General features: G+C 45.1%; 1 protein-coding gene across 4 annotated transcripts in view; it reads right to left on the reverse strand.

The window, feature by feature from the left end:
- LOC132381393 (AMMECR1-like protein) overlaps positions 1–15007 on the reverse strand; it is a 92371-nt gene that overhangs the window by 55080 nt on the left and 22284 nt on the right. For 2 of the 4 annotated variants that reach the window (XM_059950785.1, XM_059950803.1), the window contains exon 3: positions 2312–2346. The exons of 1 other annotated variant lie outside the window; for it this stretch is intronic. The gene's annotated coding sequence lies outside the window, so the exon portion shown is untranslated. Of the gene's footprint in view, positions 1–2295; positions 2347–15007 lie in introns of all 4 variants that reach the window. One more of the 4 variants, XM_059950794.1, reaches the window with a different exon arrangement.

The raw sequence follows: 15007 nt of genomic DNA on the forward strand, positions 1-15007 counted from the left end.
TAAGTTCCATTTGTTCACCTGCAGTATTGTATGTGGTTCAATAATTAAAAATTGGACTTCTTCATCTGCAAATGTGATATTACTTTTGTAGGGGGTGCGAACATTAATCAAACATTTCCTAGGGGTGTGGGGCATAGAAAAGGTTGGGAACCACTGCTCTTGACTAACGTTTCACATCTCTTGTCAATCATGGTTCCATCACCCGACACCTTTTCCCTGCCTCAATGGGGCAAACCTATCCAGAACCGTGGTACAAATGCTCCCGAAACAACCTCCGCATTTCCTTTGCAAGTTTCCCTGTGTACATCCATTCCCAATTTCCACCCCCAAATTCCTGCCGAAAAGCAAAATTCACCCTCTCTCAATTAAATAATTTGCCATATCATCTGCTCCTATCCCTGTCCACGGCTATGCTAAAGGTCAGACAGTTGTGGTCACTGACTCCAAAATGCTTGCCCCCCAACAGGCCTGATCACATACCTTCTCAGGAATCCTTCCTGGACACATGTAACAAATTCTGCCCCATCTAAACCAATTATTTTCCCATTAATTTTCCTGATGTCTTTTCCCAATGATAGCAATTGTTTAATGTTCCTCCATTCCATTTATCTCTGATTTTCTTCTATTATTGGAATCTTTTTCAGTGCCTTCCAACATGAAAATGTCTACAAGATATTTATTCAAAGTCTTGTTTCTTTATTTCCTATTATTAATTCAAAGGACTAAAGCACTAAAGGACTTTCTTTTCATATATTTGTACAAGCTCTTACTGCTATATTTTTACCTACCTTGCTTTCATCATCTTTTCTTTCTTTGTTTTTAAAGTTGTCAGTATTATTTCTCAGAGCACATGCCCAGCTGCACATCCCATTTTATTTGTCTGTGACCCTGCGAATTCTTCATTCTCAAGCAATTCCAATTTTAAAATGATTTATGGAATTAGCTTCCATTATCTTTCAGAGAGCATGTTCCAGGAACCATGAGTGGAAACATCCGTTGCCAGATCTATTGCCAATAATTTCCAATCTCTGGTTACTGATCTACTTTCTAGATGGAATATTTCATCCATCTACTCTATCAAATCCTCTTGACATCTTGAAGATTTGTACAACTTTTCCCTCAATCTTTTCAGTCTAACAGTCCCAACCTTCATGTCTCATCTTATTAGCTCCCCTAGGTTTCTCTCTTACCCTGCTAAAGCATGAAGAATTGTTCAGATTTCTCCAAAAGCCAAGTTACTGTATCCTAAAGCCTAAGCATGAACTCGGTCTATTCTATAATTATAAAACTAAGCTAGCCATATGGTGAACACAGAAGAAAGCCCTTTAGCCCAACCATCTTTACTCTGATCATGGGCTTTCCTGACCTTTTCTATTTGCCTTACTGCATTTAAGGTCTGATAATATGCACACCATGATCAATATTGCTGCCTCACTGCTTTAACAATACTATCCAACCTCCAATGCTACCTGTTTGGACCTTATACATTCTCCTCAGATCTGTGTGAATTTCCACCGGCTGCTTTAGTTTCTTCGCTTATGCCAATGAGACACTGGGCTATGGGGGAACTACCTCTAGAGTCAGTGGGGAGGAGAAGGATTGGGTTTGGGGGTGTAAATGGCACATGAGAGTCTAAATTACAGAGAATGGGGGAGAGGTTTGATCTGAGAGCTGGCAAAAGACATGAAAGGTTTGAAAAGCAAGTGTGGGAAAAGTAAAATAGCTTAAAATAAAGAGTATTGTTTATAATGTGCTGTTTCCTAAATATTTGTCATGATTTTGCCTATTTCTCTCTGGTGAAGTCTAAAAATATATTCAGTAAATTACTTTCCCAAGTTTTGTAACTATCACAGTTCTGCGGTCTACATTCCTGGCCAAGGTATCTATGAAAACTGAAAAGAGTAATAGATTAGCTTTGGATGCACTACCTCTTTATTTCAATGGAAATTTTCCTCTTTTGTCCCCAAACATTCTAACTTAATGCCTTCCACTTCATCAAGCACTGCGTTATTTGAAGTAGCAGTTGTAGGGTTTGTGCATTCATAATTGGATAATTACTGGTTTTAACATGGACTATTAATGAAGTGAATAAAACAGTTGCCCTGGATTTTACTTGTGTATAACTGCACTTTGGTGTATTTCAAAGACCATGGACATTGCTCATTAGTGTAACTAAAATTTCTGATGAACTGTAATAGTTACACGTGTTATTTTTTTTAAATTACAAAAGGTGGATTACAGATCTCTGCATTAGTTTCTATTTGTATCGGATTAAAACTAAACAGTCATATTTACATAGAGGTGTCCTTACTGGTTCTCCAATAGATTGTGGTGCATCCTGGTTTGCTGTTGACACAAGGAAGAAGAAAAGTTACAAAACAGGCACAAATTGCAAAGGGATTTCATCAGTTAAAAGTGAGGGGGCAAGATTACTAATGCAAGGTTATTCATTTTGGTAAGAGTCCAAGTACTTGTGAATAGAGAGATGGACATACACAAATATTAGCATGTTGCAATTATGAATGTAAATAATGTTTGGTTTGTACTGCAAGAAATTAAAGTACAATAATTAGGAATTCTTGTTAGGACTCAACAGGACTATGGTAAGGCCAGAAATGGAATTCTGCACATACAGAGTTTTGGTCCTTACTTCAGTTGGCAGAAGTCTGCAATGGAGGCAGTTCAAGATTGGACTGTTTTATTAAGGAGCAAAAATAATCATATCAGTTGAGCTCCTTCTCTTTCCAGTTTAGAAAAGAGGTGATCCTTTTGAAACATTGTGGAGTTTGTATGTTCTTCATTACTATGAGGTTTTCCTTCAGGTGCGCCAATTTCTGACCACATCCCAAAGATATGTGAGTTGGTAGGCTTAGTGACAACTATAAGTTGCTCTTAGTATATAGAAGAGCGATAGAATGTGGGGGGAGTTGATGGGAATATAGGGTGAATAGAAATTGAAATTAATGTAGGATCAGTGCAAATAGGTGGTTGTTAGGAGACACAGACATAGTGGGTAGTCTGCTTCAATTGGACTACCAGATAATCAATAATCTTGCTGAGGGCTGTATTTTTATCATATAGGGGATTAAAATTTTCCAGTTCAATTATTCAAACACATCCTCGGAAGCTTTACACTGGATTACTGTAGAATATGACAAATGCTGGATTGTAAACAATGGGGTAACTGCAATCTTTGCACTAGGTTAAAATGTGCTTAATGACAGGTTTGGCCTTAATACCAGAATAAGATACATTCACATGCTTTGTACTGGATCAGAGATATCATTGTAGTTATTTAATGCGGATTATAAATGGAGGTGATTAGAATTGTCATTGTGGTTAGATGTTTTCAACTGAATTAAGCTTGGTTAAGCACTTAGTAATGGAACATAGGCGTAATTATAGATTTTATAAAGGATTCATCTGAAGATAATTACAGCTTTCTATCAGATTATATAAAAATATTACAGATTTCATACGGAGTATGTATAATGAGTACAATACATTACAATGGAGTTAACTACAATTTTTGATATTGGATTATAGACTTAATTAGAAGCTGTTTACTGAATTATAGTGTGATACAATTATAGCCTTTATGTTGACTATTATTGTGTTGACAATTATAAGAATTGTAATGGAATAATTGCAGTTTCTGAACTGGATTTATATGGAGGTATAATGCATTGGATTATAATGTAAAATATTCTGATGGTTCTTCACCATCAGACAAAAATCAAACACAAAAAAATTATCATAGCTGGACAGGTGATTATTGTTTGGTTAATGATTCATTCTGAAAGATAGAATGGTGATAATAAGATAATCACAAATTTTATACAAAATAATGTTTTTTGCTAGAAATATAACGGGTGTAATTGCCTACTTAATAGCTATTTACATAAAACAGCCATTCTCATGGATAACAGTGTAAGTACTGGTTTTGTAATGGATTATACTTGAATTTATTTACAGCTTTAACTCTCATTATAATGCAGTTACTAACTACATACTGCATAATAATAAACGTAATTAGAAAGTTTCAATTGGATTATTTAGGGTATTGATTACAAGTACATGTTCTAAACGAAATAATTAACTATTGTGTTGATTACAAAGGTAAATGCAAATATTGTACTTCATTATCACAAACATAATTGCAGACTTTAACAGAAATCTAACAATGACAAGGAGGGAGTAAACAGTGGTTCATGAGCCAGTCTTCAGCCGAGGTGGGGGAATCGGGTAAAGAGGGTCAGCAACTTTAAATTCCTTGGTGTTATCATTTCAAAGGATCTGCCCTGGGTTCAGAACTCAAGGCAAATTATGAAGAGAGCACGGCAGCACCCCTACTTTCTTAGAAGTTTGCGAAGATTTGGCATATCCTCTAAGCTTTGATAAACTTCTACAGATGTGTGGTGGAGAGTATACTGACTGGTTGCATCATGGCCTGGTACAGACACAAATGCCCTTGAATGGAGAAGCCCACAAAATTTAGTGGATACAGCCTAGTCCATCACAGGTAAAACCCTCCCCACCACTGAGCACATCTAACGGATTGTTGTTGCAGGAAAGCAGTATCCATCATCAAGGGCCCCACCTTCCAGGCCATGCTCTCGGGAACTGTTGTTACCCCTCAATCATCGAACTAGAGTGGCTAACGTCACTCAGCTTCACTTGCCAAATCACTGAACTGCTCCCATTGAGCTGGGCTCACTTTCAAGTTCTCTTCAAATTATGTTATCAATATTTATTGCTTATTACTCTATTTTTTCCTCTCTTTTTATGTTTGCACAGTTCATTTTTTTTAAACATTGGTTGTTGTCCACCATTGATTGGTGTGGTCTTTCATTGATTCTATTGTGTTTCTTGTCTTCACTGTGATTGCCTGCAGGAAAACAAATCTCAGGGTTGTATATGGTGACATATGCACTTTGCTAATAAATTTACTTTGAACTTTGAACTATAGATTTAGCATTGAATTTCACAGGGTTTATTGCATTATTGCAAATCCTATGGGGGGGGGGGGCTGTTGAGGTCTTGGAGGGTACCTGGGTAATTAGAAGCAAAGTATCATGGGGTAATATTAGCTTTGTACTGACCAGGATGCAAGTACTAACTTTTTATTTAATTAATATGGGGAAATTACAGGCCCAGACTTTTATACAAACACGTGACTGTTGGTGGTTACATACTTGTTGAGAATATAGATCACTACAACCTATGTAGGTACATAATTGTACTCTTATTACATTTCTAAGAAAATAAATGCAATTAAAGGCACTGCATTGAAATGTATAGAGATACAGTTGCAATGAACATAGTGAAAGGAGTGGCACGGCTGTTTTATGGAAAAGCACGTGGTAAAACAGTTACAAGTTAGTGACTGCCATGTGTTGTGTCGGGATAATCAGTAACAAACGATCAATGCACAAAAAAAAACTGAAAGATTTAAGGCAGAACCAGACTGAATGTTATTTCAACTTGGAAAAATATTCAAAATTCTCATCAAGGTGTCAAATACCCATAACATCACTGAAAATCAAAAGCCATTCAAAAGGTGATTATCTAAAATAAAACCAGAAAACGCCAGGTACAGTCAGATGCTGCAGCAAATATGGAAAGGCAACCATTAGTATTTCAGGTCCAAGATGCTTTGACGGAACTGAGAATGAAAGAAAACAAGCTCTTCAGCAGCAAAAGAATGGGTATGGTACAACAATGGGAATACCTCTGTTGGGATGAAACCAAGCGAGTTAATGTAAAAATTAAAATCAGATTATTCTGCTTTCTCTGGGTGATATATGCTAACATCAGGGTTGTGAAGATGTCCACTGGGGCAGACTGTACTTACAGAAAAGGCAAAACTGAGCCAAAATGCTAATGCCTTTTAAAGCCTCAGCATTACATCCCTGCTTTTATATTCTAGTCCTCTCAAAAAGAATGCTAAAATTGCACTTGCCTTCTTTACTACCAAGTTAACCTTTAAAGAATCCTGCACGAGGACTTTCAAGTCTCTTTGCACCTCTGATTTCTTAATTTTCTCTTTACAGGCGTCCTGTTTTTTGAACATTCACTTTACGTCAACTCGCTGTTACAAAAGACCTACATTAGTAACCTGTTTTCGCTAACAGAAGATGGTTTCACTGTTATGAAAAAAGGCAGCACTCGCCGAGCAGCCAAGCTCCTCCCCCAGAACTGTATTCTAGCCGGCATTGCTTAAACACGTGCCTGTGAGCACCTGTGCTTTATGTCGATTTATTTTGTGTATCCGTTAGCAAGATGAGTTCTAAGGTATCACAAAAGCCTAAAAGAGCACGTAAGGGTGTTACACTTAGCATAAAACTAGACATAATTAAGTGTTTCGATCGTGGTTAACAAAGTAAGGACATTGTGAGTTTGGCTAAGGGTTTGTGGAAGTTGAAGATGATGTTGAAGAGGTTTTAGCATCCCATGACCAAGATCTGAGAGATGAAGAGCTGATGAAGAGGAAAGGATAACAATTGAAACCGAACGCAGTAGCAAATGGCCCGAAAGTGAAATCATCCAGGAACTGAACAGGAAGCAAATGTGTGAGATTTTTGCTGCGATTGACAACGCTGCAATGATTGCAGAAAAGTATGACTTTAATTTTGAAAGGGTATGGAGGCTTAGGGCATATGTGCAGGATGGTTTGAATGCTTACAAAGAAGTATATGACAGAAAAATGTGTGAGGCTAAGCAGTCAAGCATACTGTCGTTTTTTAAGCCTTCCACATCAGCCACAGCAGATGACGAAACTCGACCTGTATTGCTCAGAAGGCTGCCATGTACCCAGGTGGATAAGGCATTGTTGTTCAGGCTTACTTTCGGTTGTTATAACAGTATTGGAGGTCACAGAGATCACAACCACCCAACTGTATTCCTACTCTACTAATTACCAAAAGTCAAGTGGTTGGCATAGTGTCCTAAAGAATAACAAAGGGCATCTACTAATGGAATATTGTTGGAGCTGGCAGAAATTGCAAAGACTAGCTCTATACCTTGCAGTATACATAACCTAGCAGAGATATCTTGCAGAGATACATAACCTAGGATTAAATGGTCCTCCAAGCAGCGATTCACTTACATATCTGATGTACTACATTTTGTGTTCCCAATGTGGTTTCCTCTATTTGGAGAGACCAAAAGCAAACTGGGGGAATGCTTTGAAGCACAGCCAAGCTTAGTGCTCATGAGTTACCCAGAGCCACAGTAGTTCTTCAACCTACCCCCACTTTGATATTCCTGTTGGTTACAACAAGGCCCAACGCAAGTTAGAGGAACAAACATCTGATCCTCTGTCTGAGTGCACTGCTATCTCCTGGACTCAATATAGAATTCTCAAACATTAGTCAACTCACCTTCTTTCTGTCTGTATCAGAACTGACCATTTCTGCTGGTTACCACATTAGCTTTTCTTTCTACAAGTACGGTCTAATCTACTCAGCATGTTTCACAGTCTAGCTGTTAGCTAACCAATACAGTCAAAATCATCTGACCTTAACTGCTACACTAACTCATTTGATCTTGTCCTATTGCGGATATGCTCTTTGTTTTACTCATCATTCCATCTTCTGTTCTGAAGTTTTTACTTTCCTAGTCCAGTTCTGAATAAGAGTTTCAGACCTAAAATGCTAACCATATCTTCCTGCACAGATGCTACCTGACCTGTTGAGTGTTTCCAGCATTGCCTTTATCCAAATCACCAGACTGTGGCGACCCACTTTCCAGCGCACTTGAACCGACTCACAAATAGCCAGCATAAAGGCCAGCCCCAAAAAGGCACCAAGTCTGCTTCACCAGCAAGGGGAAAAGCCCGCGCGCAGGACAGGACTGTGAATATGTGCCCCTTACAGCATCTGCGCGCAGGACAGGACTATGAATACATGCCCCCTACAGCATCCGCACCCAGGGAGGGCGGGATCAGGGAGGCTTTAAAGCGAGGCCGCAAAGTTCGAATAAAATCTTTTTGTAACTGCAGTTCATTGATTCCGTGTCGTTACTTCAGCGCTGCGTGTAGCACACCGCTACAATTGGTGACCTCGACAGCCCAAATGATATTTGGGCCGAAGATGACCGACGCCGCATCTGTTCATGCTGCCAAGCTTCTGGATGCTGCGACCTCACCTATGGTTCCAGCAAGCAGAAGCCCAATTCCACATTCGGCAGATAACCTCGAAGGACACACGTTACTACTACGTGGTGAGCTCCCTCGACCAGGACACAGCAGCCCAGGCTGAGGAGTTCATACGGTCTCCCCCAGCGGACAGCAGATACACGGAATTCAAAGCCCTGCTCATAAGGATCCGGACTCTCACAGCACGAGCGGGCTGCCCGCTTACTGCACCTGGATGGTTTGGGGGACAGACTGCCATTGGCTTTGATGAACGAGATGCTCTCCCTGGCTGGAGGTCACAAGCCCTGCCTCATGTTTGAGCAGGCATTCCTGGAGCAGCTGCCTGAGGACATATGCCTGCTGCTGTCCAACGCGGATTTCAGCGACCCCCAGAAGGTGGCAGCCCGGGTGGACTTGCTGTGGAAAGCCAAGAAGGAGAGTGGGGTGTCTGTCGCACAGATCACCAGGCCATGCTCCCAGCAGCAGACCAGACCAGGCCTGGCAGCAGAGCACACTAGCCCCAGAGGGAGGGGTGAGGAGACCAACGAACAATGGTGCTTCTACCACCAGCAGTGGGGCGCAGAAGCCCGCCGCTGTCGCCCGCCCTGCAAGTTCCCGGGAAATGCCAGGGCCAGCCGCCGCTGATGGCTACGGCGGCTGGCCATCGGGATAGCCTCCTGTATGTGTGGGACCAGCGGTCGGGACGCCGTTTTTTGGTCGACACCGGTGCCGAGATCAGCGTCTTACCTCTGATGAGTTACGACACCCGCAACAGGGCCGCGAACAGTAAGGACCCGCACAGTAAGGACCTACAGCACCCATACGGTGCAGCTACAGTTCGGCTCCAGCTGGTTCACGTGGGACTTCACACTGGCCGCCGTAGCCCAACCGCTCCTGGGAGCAGATTTTTTTGCGGTCTTACAGCCTACTGGTCGACCTGCCGAGGCAGAGGCTGGTCCACGCTGAGACCTTTCAGACACTCTCCCTGGGAGAAGCCCAGTTGCCAGCCCCACCCCTGGGCTCCATCACGCTGTCCGACAACGACTTCACCAGAGTACTGGTGGATTTCCCATCGGTTCTGGCACCGCAGTTCATGGCAGCCATGCCCAGACACGGCATACAGCACCACATCCCGACACAAAGACCACCCCTCCACGCCCGTGCTCGAAGGCTTCCCCTGGACAAGCTTCGACTGGCGAAGGAGGAGTTCAAGAGGATGGAGGAATTGGGGATCATACGGCAGTCTGACAGCCCATGGGCCTCCCCCCTGCACATGGTGCCCAAAGCATCAGGGGGCTGGAGACCATGCGGCGACTACCGCAGGCTGAACGAGGCTACAACACTGGACCGCTACCCTGTGCCACACATTCAGGACTTTGCAGCAAACCTGCACGGCGTACGGATCTTCTCCAAGGTAGTCCACGTCCGGGGATACTATCAAATCCTGATGCATCAGGACGACATCCCCGAAATGACACTCATCGCTCCTTTCAGCCTTTTCTAGTTCCTCCGCATGCCGATCGGCTTGAAGAATGCCGCACAGACGTTCCAGCAGTTAATGGACGCGGTGGGACGCGACCTGGACTTCGCTTTCATCTATTTGGACGACATCCTCATAGCCAGCAGCGGTCGTCAGGAGCATCTGTCCCACCTCCATCAACTCTATGCCCGACTGAGTGAATACGTTCTAACAATCAACCCGGCCAAATGCCAGTTCGGGCTCGACACCATCGACTTCCTGGGCCACAGGATCACTACAGACGGAGCAACCCCTCTGCCCACTAAGGCAGACGCAGTCCGCCACTTCCCCTGACCCAACACACTCAAAGGCCTTCAGGAATTTGTGGGTATGGTAAATTTCTACCACCGCTTCCTCCCTTCAGCTACCCGAATCATGTTCGCCCTGATGTCGGGTCCGGGCAAGGACATTACCTGGGACGAGGAGTCCGCCGCCGCTTTCATTAAAACGAAAGAAGCCTTGGCAAACGCCGCGATGCTAGTGCAGCCCAGAATGGATGTCCCTACCGTCCTCACAGTGGACGCATCTAACATGGCAGTCGGTGGGGTGCTGGAGCAACTCATCGAGGGTCACTGGCAACCCCTGGCGTTTTTTCAGCAAACACCTGCGACCACCCGAGCTCAAATACAGTGCTTTCGACCGGGAACTGTTGGCGTTTTACCTGGCAATCCGGCATTTCAGGTACTTCTTAGAAGGTAGGCCCTTCACCGTCTTCACGGACCACAAACCGCTTACCTTTGCGTTCACGAAGGTGTCTGATCCCTGGTCGTCCCGCCAGCAGCGCCATCTGTCCTACATCTCTGAATACACGACGGATGTCCAGCACGTCTCGGGTAAGGACAATGTCGTGGCGGATGCGCTCTCTCGCCCTACCGTTCATGCCCTTTCCCAAGGGGTAGACTTTGAGGCGCTGGCGGAGGCGCAGCAGGCATACGAGGAGATCCCGAATTACAGAACCGCAGTCTCCGGTTTGCAGCTCCAGGACCTCCCCGTAGGCCCAGGTGAGAGGCCCCTACTCTGTGACGTCACCACCAGCCAACCCCGTCCCATTGTCCAGGCACCTTGGCGGCGACGCGTTTTCAACTCCATTCATAACTTGGCACACCCCTCCATCCGGACAACCGTCCAGATGGTCTCCAGCAGGTTCGTTTGGCACGGACTCCGCAAGCAAGTCAGTGAATGGGCCAAAACGTGCATGCACTGCCAGTTGGCCAAGGTGCAGCGGCACACCAAAGCTCTGCCGCAGCAGTTACACCCCACCCACCGGCATTTTGACCACATTCATGTGGATATCGTGGGCCTCCTGCCAGTGTCGCGTGGAGTGCTGCACCTCCTCACTATCGTGGACCGGTTCACAAGATGGCCAGAGGCAGTCCCGCTCACTGACACCACCTCCGAATCTTGCGCCCGGGCACTGATCGCCACCTGGGTATCCCATTTTGGTGTACCGGCCCACATTACCTCCGACAGAGGCGCCCAGTTCACCTCCAGCCTGTGGTCAGCTATGGCCAGCCTTTTGGGGACACAGCTGCACCACACAACTGCCTACCACCCACAGTCGAACAGCCTGGTGGAGCGTTTCCACCGTCACCTAAAGTCGGCTCTCATGGCCCGCCTGAGAGGACCTAACTGGGTGGACGAGCTGCCCTGGGTCCTGTTCGGCATCCACACGGTGCCCAAAGACGATCTGCACATCTCGTCGGCCGAGTTGGTGTACGGCGCACCCCTGGTCGTCCCCGGGGAGTTCATACCAGCCCCAAGGGGGCACGAGGAAGAACCCGCAGCAGTCCTGGGCAGACTACGCGAGAGGCTTGGCAACCTGGCCCCCATACCCACTTCACAACATGGGCAGAGCCCGACCTGCGTACCCAAAGACCTGCAGAACTGTAAGTTTGTGTTTGTATGAAGAGGTGGGCATCGGGCACCACTACAGCGGTCCTACGAGGGGCCGTTTACGGTGATCAAAAACAACAGGTCCACATTCGTGCTGGAGGTTTTCACGGTGGACCGACTCAAACCGGCCCATGTGGACGTGGCACAACCGGTCAAGTTTCCAGCACCGCGGCGCAGAGGCAGACCTCCCAAACAGGGTCCGGCCCAGACTGTGGACATTGAGGGGTGTATCACCAGTTCTTGGTGGGGGGGGTGTTATGTGGCGACCCACTTCCCAGCACACTCAAACCAGCTCACAAATAGCCAGCACACCGGCATAAAGGCCAGTCCCAAAAGGGCGCCAAGTCTGCCTCACCAGCAAGGGGAAAAGCCCGTGCGCAGGACAGGACTGTGAATATGTGCCCCCTACAACATCCGTGCCCGGGGAGGGCAGAATCAGGAGGGCTTTAAAGCGAGGCCGCGAAGTTCGAATAAAATCTTTTTGTAACTGCAGTTCATTGACCCCGTGGCGTTATTTCAGCGCTGCGTGAAGCACACCGCTACAAGACTGTTTCTAAAAACAAACAAGGAAGAATACCAGCTACAGCAGTGGTCTAAAATACCTGCTCTTTTCTGTTTTGAATTCACAGACATATCCTGAACAAAACATGCTGAATATTTCCAGTCAATTTGTTCATCACATGCTATAAACAGCAAGTTTTTAACTTTTATCATTAGATATAAAATTGTTCTGCCCCACTTTGGGTGGGGGGGGGGGGGGGGTGACCTGACAGAGGATGACCATGGTGATCAGGTGTCTGGCACTGAGCCTGGTTCCGTGGTGCAGAAGGGAAAGAAGATGAGGAATGTGGTAGTCATAGGGGATTCCACAGTGAGAGGAGCAGACAGGAGGTTCTGTCAGCCTGACAGACAGACCCACACAGTGTGTTGCCTCCCAGGAGCCAAGGTATGGGATATCTCGGATCGGGTGTAGAGTATTCTGAAGGGAGGATGAACAGCCAGAAGTCTTGGTACATGTTGGTACCAATGACATAGGTAGAAAAAGGGAGGAGGTTCTGAAGACAGAAATCAGGGAGTTGGGTAGGAAGCTGAAAAGCAGGTCCTCCAGGGTAGTAATCTCAGGACTGCTGCCTGTGCCACGTGCTAACAAGCGCAAGAATAGCATGATCAGGCATATTAATGCGTGACTGAGAGACTGGTGTCAGGGCTCAGGGTCGCTGGATCATCGGTGCATCTTCTGGGAGAGGTACAACCTGTACAAGGACTGGTTACACCTGAACCCACAGGGATCCAATATCCTAGCAGGGAGGTTTAATAGAGCTGTTAGGGAGGGTTTAAACTAATTTGGCAGGGGGATGGGAACCAGAGTGATAGGACTGAGGAAGGGGAAAACAGAAATAAATCAAAGATAACTTGCAACAGAAAGGACAGGCAAGAGATGAGGCATAATCACAGCCAGTGGGATGAGTTACAGAGTAATAGAGGCATGTTGCAGTTAAAGCAACAAATACTGGACTGAAAGTGTTGTATTTGAATGCACGCAGCATAAATAAAATGGACGATCTTGAAATTCAGCTATAGATTGGCAAGAATGACATTGTGGCCATCTCTGAAACTTGGCTAAAGGATGGCTGCCATTGGGAACTGAACACCCAAGAATAAATGGTGCATCAAAAAGATAGGTTAGTAGGCAGAGGGGGTGGTGTGGCCCTGTGTATAAGAAATAATATTAGATCATTAGAAAGGGATGACATACAATCGGAAGGTATAGAGTATCTATGGGTTGAGTAAAGAAACGGCAAGGGTAAAAGGACCCTTGCAGTAGTATACAGACCTCCAAACAACAGCAGGGATGCGGACTACAAATTACAGCAGGAGTTAGAAATTGCGTGTCAGAAGGGCAATGTCAAGATAATCTTTGGGGATTTTAATGTGTAAGCGTATTGGGAAAACCAGGCCAGTACTGGACCCCAAGAGAGAATTTGTAGAATATCTGAGGGATGGCTTTTTAAGAACAGCTTGTTGTTGAGCACTAGGGGATTAGCTGTGCCCGACTCAGTGTTGTGTAATGATCTGGTGGTGATAAGAGAGCTTAAGGTTAAGGAACCCTTTGGGAACAGTGATCACAATATGATCGAGTTCACTTTGAAATTTGAGAAGGAGAAACTAAATTCCAATGTGTTGGTATTTCGGTGGAATAAAGGAAATTACAATGGCATGAGAGGGAAACTGCCCAAGGTTGACTGGAAAGGGACACTCGCAGGAAGGACAGCAGAGCAGCAATGGCTGTAGTTTCTGTGAAAAACAAGGGAAGTGCTATACAGATATATTCCAGGAAGAAATTTTCGAGCCGGTGACTTCATCGTCCAGAACGGCAGCTTAAGTCAATAGCTCCTCTGGAAAAACGCTTTTTTTTGCCCCGTTAATCCATCAAATAGAAGATCTTTCGAAAATATCTGAATTGGTAAGGGGCAAGAATGGGGAAAAAAAATGTTGATAAAAAAAAGCATCACTGCGGAGCCTGTGGACGAGAGGGGTGCAGCGAGCGGCTCTCCTATCCCAACACGTGGTAGCGAGGCTGATGATGGGCCTTTGTTCAGGCGAAGCGGCAAATATGATAAAAATTCTGGAAGAGATAAGGGAGTTCCAAAAAGATATAAAACAGCAACTACGTGATATCAAGTCAGAGCTCGCCAACGTCAATCAAAAAGTAGCAGTGGCAGAGACACGAATTGAGAAGGTGGAAGATGGTGTGCAAACCGTGGAACAGATACTAAGAAAGACAATAAAAATATTAGGATATACAATGTTCTCGAAGGAGCGGAGTGTTTGTCTATGATGGAGTTTGTATGAAAGTTGCTTCGGGACATGCTAGAGATTCCCTCGACGATGCAGCTTGAAATTGAGAGGGCGCATCGTGCGCTCACCCCGCAGCCTACTGGAGACAGAGAAGATAAGCCACGCTCAATAGTAATTAGATTCCTTTGATACAAAACCAAGGCAGAGATTCTACGAAGGGTCTGGGGCAAGAAGTAGGTGTTTTTGGACGGGAAATTAATATATTTTGATCAAAATTACCTCCCGGCGGTCCTGCAGAAACATAAAGAATACTCTGAAGCAAAGCGAATATTAACGCAAGGAAAGATTAGATTCCAAACTCTATACCCTGCTGAACTTCGAGAGTTTTATGAAGATGGTATGCAACTACATCAGACAGTGGAAGAGGCGACTACAGACATGAAGGCCAGAGGGTTGCCCGTCAGCGTGATCAAACCGAGGGAAAGCCTGGCTGAGCAGTTATCCCGCTCTGCTTGGGAAATAGTGAGAGAATCGAGGAAGCAGGGGACGGGAGGAGGGCGAGAGAAATGTATCAGGAACAGACTGTGAGTTCTCCGAAGACCGCCTTCACTCCTCCAGAAGAACCATAAGGTTTGGCTAACTTTAAAAATGTTGATAAG

The sequence above is a fragment of the Hypanus sabinus genome, chromosome 2 (assembly GCF_030144855.1).
Source record: "Hypanus sabinus isolate sHypSab1 chromosome 2, sHypSab1.hap1, whole genome shotgun sequence".
In the NCBI taxonomy this organism is placed as follows: Eukaryota; Metazoa; Chordata; class Chondrichthyes; order Myliobatiformes; family Dasyatidae; genus Hypanus; species Hypanus sabinus.